Source organism: Balaenoptera physalus (assembly GCF_965194825.1).
Source record: "Balaenoptera physalus genome assembly, chromosome: 17".
NCBI classification, from domain to species: Eukaryota; Metazoa; Chordata; class Mammalia; order Artiodactyla; family Balaenopteridae; genus Balaenoptera; species Balaenoptera physalus.
Window position 1 is genome coordinate 50,243,668 of NC_138895.1, and position 10,064 is coordinate 50,253,731.

Consider the following 10,064-nt stretch of genomic DNA (forward strand, 5'->3'; position numbering starts at 1 on the left):
ACCCGGAGTCTCACGAGGTCTCTGGTGAAGCCAGTTCCTTCAGTGCTGGTCCTCGCCCCCTAACAAGGGCTCTGTCCTGCTCAAGGAGACAGGTGGAAAACAGCCAGCCCACAGTTGATCCCTTTCTCCTGGCCCTGCTCCTCTCCAGTGGCCGCTACACAGTCTACACAACCCACTGACTCCTCTCCTCCACCACTCACACAACCAGAGGCTCCCGGGCAATCAGTGTGTGCAAAGGAGCCATCAGAAGGAAGCCTGTGGTCCTTCATCCCAGCTGCCCGGCCAAGATGCCCTGTTTGAACAATTCACAAGGATCTTGGGGGAACAAAAGAGCAACAAACAAGCAAAAACCTCTAAATGTTCCTACACACAAAGCCTTTTTAAGTGTGTTGAAGAATTGGAAGAATTCTTAACTACATCTTTCCTCTTAGACTCTTGCATCTCTGCATGTGTAGGACGAAAGCATATAGATGTGGAAAACTGTACAAAATCTGAAAGGTATCCACACCAGATGATGGGGAGCAGCCTCAGAGAAAGAGTAGAAAAAGAAGATGAAAATGAAGGGCTGAGAAAGGAAGGGAGGAGTAGCGGGGTAGGCGTCCAGGCTGGAGCTTAATAATGAATGGTGTTCGCTGGCTCCCCGGGGAAGCCCTGGAGCCTCTATGGCTGATATAATTGAATTATTGATAGGAAATATATGACGCTCTGGCCCGAGCTGACAGCTGGAAGACAAGCTGACAGCAATTTAAATTGATTTTGCCCCCAATAAAGTGGAGGCATTTCTGATTTTCAGAGATGCTCAAGGCCCCTGTGGGCAGAGATGGTGAGGAGATCCAGGTTTTCAGAGGGTCTGTGACTCTCCCTGACCAGGTCTGCAAGCAGCAGGAGACTTTGGCCAGAATCATGGGCTTCCCCGGTGATGTTATTTTTTTTTAAATTTTTATTGGAGTAGAGTTGATTTACAATGTTGTATTAGTTTCAGGTGTACAGCAAACTGAATCAGTTATACGTATACATATATCCACTCTTTTTTAGATTCTTTTCCCACATAGGCCATTACAGTGTATTGAGTAGAGTTCCCTGTGCTATACAGTAGGTCCTTATTAGTTATCTATTTTATATACAATAGTGTGTATATGTCAATCCCAGTCTCCCAATTTATCCCTCCCCCCTTCCCCCGTGATGTTCTTTATTTAAGTGTGGGTCCCTGATGGCTCCTCCAGGACTCTGGGCATTTCTCAAGCAGTGTCCAGCTCCCGCTCTAATCTGCTCACTCCAGTTGGAGCCTGTACTAGTTTGCTAAGGGCTGATGTAACACAGTACAGTCGACCCTCAGTATCCACGGGAGACTGGTTCCAAGACCAAAATCCCGTCGTCAGCTTTCTGTACCTGCCGTTCTGTATCCATGGATCAACCAACTAGGGATCGTGTCATACTGTATTTACTGCTGAAAAAAATCCACCTATAAGTGGACCCACACCATTCAAACCTGTGTTGTTCAAGGGTCAACTGTACCACAATCTGGGTGGCTTGAAAACGACAGAGATCTGTCTATTGTCTCAGTTCTGGAGGTTAGTAGTCCGTGATCAAGGTGTCAGAAGAGTGGTTCCTTCTGAGGTTTCTGAGGAAGGCTCTGTTCCAGGTCTCTTTCCTTGCTGCTGGTGGTTTGCTAGCAATCTTCGGTGTTGCTTGGCTTATAGACACGTCATCCCAATATCTGCCGTTATCTTCACATGGCGCTCTCCCTGTGAGTGGGTCAGTCCCCACATCCAAATTTCCCCTTTTTATAAGGACACCAGTCATATTGGGTTAGGACCCACTCTCCTGACCTCATCTTGATTATCCATTTGATGATCCTCTTTCCAAATAATTAAGAAATAAGGGTCCAAAGGATCCTGTTACCACAGTTTGCAATATATAAGTGTATCAAATCAAATAAATAAATTTACACAATGTTATATGTTAATTATATCTCAATGAAGCTAGGAATAAAAGAAGCAGAAAACAAAAAACTCTATTACCAAATAAGGCCACATTCACAGGTACGGGAGCTTAGGACTTCAACACCTTTTTGAGGGAGACAATTCAACCTATAACAGAGCGGTTTACACCAGACCTGGCTTTCTCTTCTTTGCACTGACTCCTGGCCTTCTTCATATAGAAGACGCTGCGTTCTGCTTGTCTCCCGGGCCCGGCCCCAGGGGCATCCCGGCTCACTCCTGGAGCTCCATGCCTCGTCTGTGCCCAGCTGGCTCCACAACGCTCTCAGGTAGGCACCTCTGACCCTGAAGGCCCAGGGCTTTTGGACAATAGTGCCCTGTGTCACCGCCATTAGTCTCATCAGCTTCTACAGGGTCCGGACCACTTCTGTTCACCTAGTGTGCGCAAGCACCAGCCCTGCTAAGATGTGTGCAAGCACCATCCTAACAGATGCTAAGCCCGCAGAGCGTCTGTTAGGGTGATAATCAATATCAGGAAAGTGGATTTGCTACAGCGTTCATGTTATCTCAAAGGTTAAGGGAAAAAAACCCCTATATTTTCTCAGCCTCTGGGGTCACCGCCAGAGCACAGAACTAGTTCTCAAAGGATCTGTGTACGAGTCCCAGCTCCCACTTACCCATTGGAGTGGCTTTGAGCACATCATTTAACTCTCTGGCACTTTCTTCTCTCACCTGGAACGCACATGCCTTGAACTAGGTATTTCTAAGTTGTCTGGCTCTACGATTCAAGGAGGACAGGCAGAAATCAGGCAGGAAGTATGTGTGATATATGGTGATATCTATTTTTCCTGGAAGCTACACAGGGCAAATAAAGTCTCTGTTGTTCACTGGTGAAAATTTAGGGCCCAGCACACCACCTGGGGTGTGTAAGGTGCTCAATCGATATTTGCTGAATAAATACAAGAATCCACGGATGAAGGAATGTCACAGAAATGCAATGATTTTCAGAAATTCTGATTCTTTCACCCTGCCTGAGACAAGCTCTAGGAATAAGATTCCTTACAGTCACATTGGGTTCCTTAACTAGATGGGAGCAACTCTGGCATTACAGGGGCTGAGTATTCCCCTAAAAGGGGGCAGGGACCCCAGGAAGGAGACCAACACTGAATGGCTTTTCTGAAATAAATTTTATCTGCAAGTTTCTCAGATACTCTTTTCTCAGCTCCTGTTCTCTTACTTGGTGTTGAGTGACTCAATAGCCAAGCCACCTGAAACTCTGGCATTTAACTATTGTCCCTCCCCAGGAAAATTCCCGAGAAAAGGGGAAGCCCTTGAGTAAAACAGAAATGTTGGCTTTAGTGCACTTGTTTGTAGAGGGGAATCCAAGAAAACAAAAAACATTCCCTCGGGATAAAAAAATGTACAATTTAACATGTATACACCGATGTGTATAAAATTGATGACTGATTAAAAAAAAAAAAAGAGAAAAAAAGAAAGTACAATTTTTTTCCCCCCTCTACTCCTTCCCCCTGCTGTCCTTCTCCCCCACCCTGCCAACCTGGGCCTCTTCCCCCACCCAGGGGTAGGAAAAGGAGAGGAAGATAAAATAATTGCAGGAGAAACAGAGGCAAAGGAAAAGAAATGGACCAAAGAAGGATGTACAAAGTTCTGGAGAGACTTTTGTCCTTTTTTTACCAGAAAAAGGAAAAGATTATGTACAACTGGCATCTCAGCAAAAGAGAACCGGAGAACTCTAACCCCTCCTCCGCCAAACCCTGGCACAACTGCCCCAGACACTGTGTGCCTTTCAGGATTGCCTCATCTGGCCCGGGGCCCCATGACCTGCTGCGGATCTGGAGCACCATCCAGGGGGCTGGGCAAGAGGGCAGCCGCTTCAGGAGCAGGTGTTGCAGGCTAAGGGCCAGGTGTGGTGCTGAGTCCTGGAGATGCCAAGACGGGAAGGCAAAGGCTACAGGAGAGCTCCCGCAGGCACCACGGGGACCCACGGGAACGAGTTCTTGATTCTACACGGGAGCACCAGGGAGCCTTCACAGAGGAGCTGAGACTTGGGGGATAAATAGGTGTTTGCCAAGGAGAAAAACAACGAGGACGTTCCAGTCAAAGGAACAGCATGTGCAAAGGCACAGAGCTGTAATGGGAGCTGGAATATTCTGTCAACCAGAAGCAGTTAAGTAGGGCTGGATGGCACGGCTCGAGGTGGGAAGTAACAGAAGGTGAGGTCAGGCTGAGAAGTGTGACTGTTGCTTGATGTGCTGAAGGAGGATACGGGAAAGGGACACGGTGAGATCTGTGACCGAGACAGGGTAGGACTCAAGGTCAGGCGACCAGAAAGAGCAGTTGCTACGGACTGAATGTTTGTGTGCCCCTAAATTCATATGTTGACTCCTAACCCTCAGTATAATGGTATCAGGAGGTGGGCCTTTGGGAGGTGCTTAGGGTACGAGGGTGGAACCCTCGTGCAAGGGACTGCATAAAAGACCCCAGAGGGCTCCCTGGCCCCTCCCGCCACGTGAGGATGCAAGGACGAGTCTCCCGCCCAGAAGAGGGCCCTCACCTGGCCATGCCTGCACCTGCTCTCAGTCTTTCAGCCTGCAGAACCGTGAGAGATAAATTCCTGTTATTTCTAACTACCCGGTCTCTGGTATTTTCTTACAGTAGCCTGAATGGGCAAAGGCAGGAGCCAAGAGGGGAATGAGCTCTGGGCACAGCATGGCAAGGTGGCAGTCAGGGGCTTGGCGGTTGAGACACTACCTGGCCGTCGGACAGTTCCTTAACCTGTCAGGGTCTCTCCTGTGAAATAGCGTAGAATCTGCACTTGAAGGCATTGTGATTATGAGAAATAAAGCACGTGCCTGGCCTATAGGAGGTCCTCAGTGCGGAGAAGCCATGATTCGAAGTACAGTGGAGGCCCACTTAGTCACACTGAGACTGTGCAAATTCAACTAGCTATGCTCAGCAATACCCTCCGGCCCCCCAAAAAAGTGCAAGAGAAAAAAAGGATTTCATTTTACTTATTGTGGTGCTTTAAAGATGGCCACAAATTCTTTGACACTCCTCCCATAGATAGTTGAGGTTTGTGTCTTGTCCCCTCGAGTTCAGACAGGCTCCGTACATGCATACAATGGAAACTTATTCAGGTATAAAAAGTGAAGTACTGATATCTGCTGCAACATGGATGAACCTTGAAAACAGCATGCTAAGTGAAAGAAGCTAGACAGAAAAAGCCACATATGCTATGATTACATGAATATGAAATGTCCAGGTTAGGTAAATCCATAGAGACAAAAAGCAGATTGGTGGTTGCCAGGGGCTAGAGGGAGAAGGAAACGGGGAGCAACTGCTTAATGGACATGCTATTTCCTTTTGTGGGTGATGAAAATTGTTTAGAACTAGATAGAGGTGGTATTTGCACAACACTGTGAATGTACTAAATGCCACTGAATTGTTCACTATAAAATGATTAACATTGTGTTACGTGAATTTCACATAAATACAAAAATAAAGGTAGTTGCTTTTGTGGAGCATAAAAAAGTATTTCTCATAATTTGGGGAATTTTATCCCCCGTTGTAGAGAGTTTCAAAGGACATTTTGCATTTGTCAAAAATCACACATACTGGCCTGCCACGGAGGACTGAGTGCAGAATAAGAGGATAAGCCTTTTTCTTGCGGGGGAGGGGGGGTTATTTATTTATTTATTTATTTGGCTGCGCCGGGTCTTAGATGCAGCATGCGGGATCTTCGTTGCCGTGTGCGGGATCTTTCCTTATGGCATGTGGGATCTAGTTCCCTGACCAGGGATCAAACCCACGCCCCCTGCATTGGGAGCGTGGAGTTCTAGCCACTGGACCACCAGGGAAGTCCCGAGAATAAGCCATTTTCTTTGACAAACTTGACAGCATTTCCAAAATGATAAAATGGTTTTAATCACATTAGTAATTGGAATATACCCAGACTACTGGTTTAATATGTATATTCCTAGTAGTGTAATATCCTATATGTAGGAAAAAATCCACTAATGTGATGAGCACTTAGAATTTGTAGACTCCACCTAAAATTCTGTAGAGAATTGTTCTCTTATCAGGAGCGTATTGATTAAAGGGTAACATTTTGAGGACTAGATGTCCCACATGTTAATGCTGGGGGGCGGGAGGGAGTGGCTAACAGAAGCAGGGAAGGATGAAGCTTGCTTCTGGAGCTTGAGTATTTCCTTTAGCGTTCCTGGTGGTACCAAGAAATGGTGAGTTGGGCGGGAATCATTGGGAATGCTTTGGCAATAAGATGGGTGAGTTGAGGAGGAATTCTGGGGAATGGGGACAGCGTGGAGCTCAGAGGCCTGACTATTATGGTCTTGTGTGGGGTTACAGCCCGGGAGAGCAACCAGGGAGACAAGTGCTGCTTTGAGAGGGCAGTGCCGCCCTAGTTCCTAGGGAGCTGATGTCCTTTAAAACCTTGCCCTAGATTCGCTGAGCAGGCAGTCCTTGGAGCAAGGTGAGGGCTCTCAGAGGTGGCACTTAAAAAGCCTTCTTCAAGGATCGACAGCATTTGGGGGGCTCATCACAACCTATTTCATTAAGGTGGAGACAAATACAAGGATTCAGATTAAGAGCACAGGAAATAGCCCGATTCGGGGTCAGGAGACCCGACTTACAGTCTGTCATGTCACCAACTGCATGACGTCAGGCAGGTCGCTGAGCTTCTCTATTGCCCGCTGCTGTCAAGTGAGAGGCAGCCCCAGAAGCCCTCCCCAGCAGTCGGTTCTAAGTCGGTGTCATTCCAGAAGAATACAAACATATAGGTACACTGACCAGCTGATCTCTAAGCTAGAAGCCTGGGGGTGAATATGCTTTATAGACTATAAAAGCCATGCGAAGGTAAGGAATTTTTTTCTGGAGACTGAAAACACTAAGGTATATTTAATTCTCTCCATCAACAACCGTACATAGGGCAACAGATACTTAGTGAGCTCTGTGCTGGGTGCTGAGAATACAAAGAAATGTAGAACAAGCCCCTGACTTGGAGGAGCCTAGAATCAAGAGAGGAGACAGCCAAGGGCAGTGACTGTTGTGGGGGGGGTGGTCCTTGCACAAGGAGGCATTCAATCTGAGTCTCAAAGAATAATATTGTAGCCAAGGTGCATTTGTCTTCAAGGAATAGAAATGTCTTCAAATGAGGAATTGAGAGATCTCCTGGAACCTAAGCCAGGAAATGAGTTATGTAGCCCAGGGTCATTAATCTGGAACAGGACACTGGAAAGTGTAGAGGAGACACAGAGGCTCCCTGCCCCTCCCTTCCTCTCTCTCTCTCACTCCCTCCCTCCCTCCCTCCCTCTCTCTCATTTCTGATTCCCTCTGTGTGTCTCTTCCTTTTTCTCTGTAGATCAGCTTCTCTGCTGGCTCATCAGCTTATAAATGATCCCCAAATGGCTGCCATAGGCTCCAAGCCCAGAATCCAAATAAACTTCTAGTACCATTTTTGATTTGCTTTGTTTTTGTTTATTTGTTTTATCACTACCTGGCCACAGTGTATAGAAGCTGATTGATCCAGCTCAATTCTCCAATCCAGGACACCCAACTCGCTAGCCAGCCAATGGTCAGCTGTTTGGGGCTCAGCTGACCATCTCTGGTCCAATCAACAGAGCACGTACTATTGGGAACTCTCTCTTCCAAGGGCCAGGCAAGCTACAGAGGAGTAGCTGGCTTGTTTGTTGATGTTGTTGAATCTGGTGGAGAAGAGATAGGAAGAGAGATGGAAAGGGCAAGGAAGTAGCATGTGTGAAGGACCGTAGGTCCATCTTGCCATAATGAGGCATCTCGAGAGGTTCCGTAAAGGACACCTCCATCCAGAGGTACTATTTGAATAACAGCAACTTAACTGGAAAGGCCTGGGCACCAGCCCATCGGAACAGGCAGCGGCTGTCAACAGCCGGAATGGCATTCATGGCTGAATGTCAGGCCTGCCTTTATGCATTATACAAGCTTTTCATGCATCTGCATTTTTACTAAAGGGTGTGGCCCTCTCTTATTAGGCTCCCCTGACCTCACTTGCTCTTTTCTCAAATGGACAGTTCTCTGACCGGGGAGAAGAGTCGGCTCTGTGGGCTGGGCCCGGGCTGGGCTTCACTTCCAGGCCGCCTGTGGAGTGGATGGCAGTTGTCCCTTCTGCCTGCTGCTTGGGTCTTAGGGGACTTGATCCGCCTGAGGGAGTTTAGGAGCTGCTTTTCCCTTTCTCAGCCTTTCTGGGGATAAGGAGAAGGAGAAAGCTAAGTGTTTGAGCCCCACTGGAGGCTGCAGAGAATTCTGGATGAGTGAGTACTAAAAACAGGGGAAGTTTCTGAAAAGGGTTTCTCAGCCCTTTACTTTAGCCCTGGCTGGGGCGAGTCACTGCCATTCTGTGTGTACAAATGACTCATGTGAGTGACTCTCTCCCTTGCCAGAGGGGCCACTGGTACTTATGGAGCACCTCCTATGTGCCGGACACTGAACTAGATGTGATGTGTACCATCTCATTCAATCATCCCCACACCTTGCAAGGATTCGATCCCAGACTCTCTCTACAGCCCACACGCAGATTCACTGCATGAACTTTTCCATCCCAAACATCCTCAGAGCCCACCTATTTCATATGAAGCTCTGGGTACTGTCAGAAAAAACAACCAACATTTGGAAATAAGGCAGACAAGGTGGACGGCACATCCTTTCCATATCATAGCAGGAAAAGACCATCCAAGAGTGTCTGGAATTACCCTGCCCAATGCAATAGCCACTAGCCACTGTGGCTAGTGAGCTTCTGAGTGGTTGCCTCTGAATTGAGGCATGCTGTAAGTGGAAAATCTACACTGGATTTCATAGACTGAGCATGGAAAAAAATTGTAACATAGCTTATTAATAATTTTCATGTTGATTACATGTTGAAGTGATAATATTTCAGATATACTGGGTTAAATAAAATTTATCACTAAAATTAATTTCACCTGCTTTTTTAATATGGTGACTCGAAAATTTAAAATTACGTATGTGGTTTGTATTTTATTTCTATTGTAAGCACTCGACCAGTGGAATGTATTTAGTACATCTCATTGTTTCCTATTGATTAAAAGTCCCAGACTTAGTGAAGTTACTTGTTAATTTATAGATTTTGTCTAGGGGCTTCCCTGGTGGTGCAGTGGTTGGTGGTGCAGTGGTTAAGAATCCACCTGCCAACGCAGGGGACACGGGTTCGAGCCCTGGTCCGGGAAGATCCCACATGCCACGGAGCAACTAAGCCCGTGCACCACAACTACTGAGCCTGCATGCCACTACTAGTGAAGCCCACGTGCTTAGAGCCCGTGCTCCACAGCAAGAGAAACCACCGCGATGAGAAGCCCACGCACCACAACAAAGAGTAGCCCCTGCTCGCCGCAACTAGAGAAAGCCCACGTGCAGCAACGAAGACCCAACGCAGCCAAATATAAATAAATAAATAAATAAATAATACATTTTGTCCAGTAAAGAGGCACATAATTTCTGTTGAGTGGAACAAATAACCCTTAAGGTTTAACTGGTTTTATATCTAACCCAGCCATTGTGTCCTAACATTTTGTTATTAAATTTCGTTGTTAAACCCTAACATCTTGGTTTCTCACATATTGGTTCCCTCATTAATTAATGAATTTCAAAAAATCCTTGACACGTTCATGACACATTTGTTTGAGAGTTGTGATTTTTACTTTTGAGACAAGCACTAATAGAAATAGAATGCAAGCCGCATACGTAATTTTAAATTTTCTAGTAGTCACATTAAAAAGTAAAATTAATTTTTAAAATATATGCCTTTTAATTCTATATGCACCAAAAATTATCATTTCTACCTATAATCAAGATAAAAACATCTTGATTGATAAAAACATTATCAATGAGATACTTTACATTCTTTTTTCATACTAAGCCTCAGAAATCCGGCACAGCTCAGTCTGGACCAGACACATTTCAAGTTCTTCACAGTCACCTGTGGCGAGTGGCTCCTGCATTGGACAGTGCGGGTTTTGACTTTATCCTTAGAAGTAAAGAATATGACCAACAAATAAAGGCAGCTTGAGACATCCGGGGTCCACGTGTGAGCTGGAA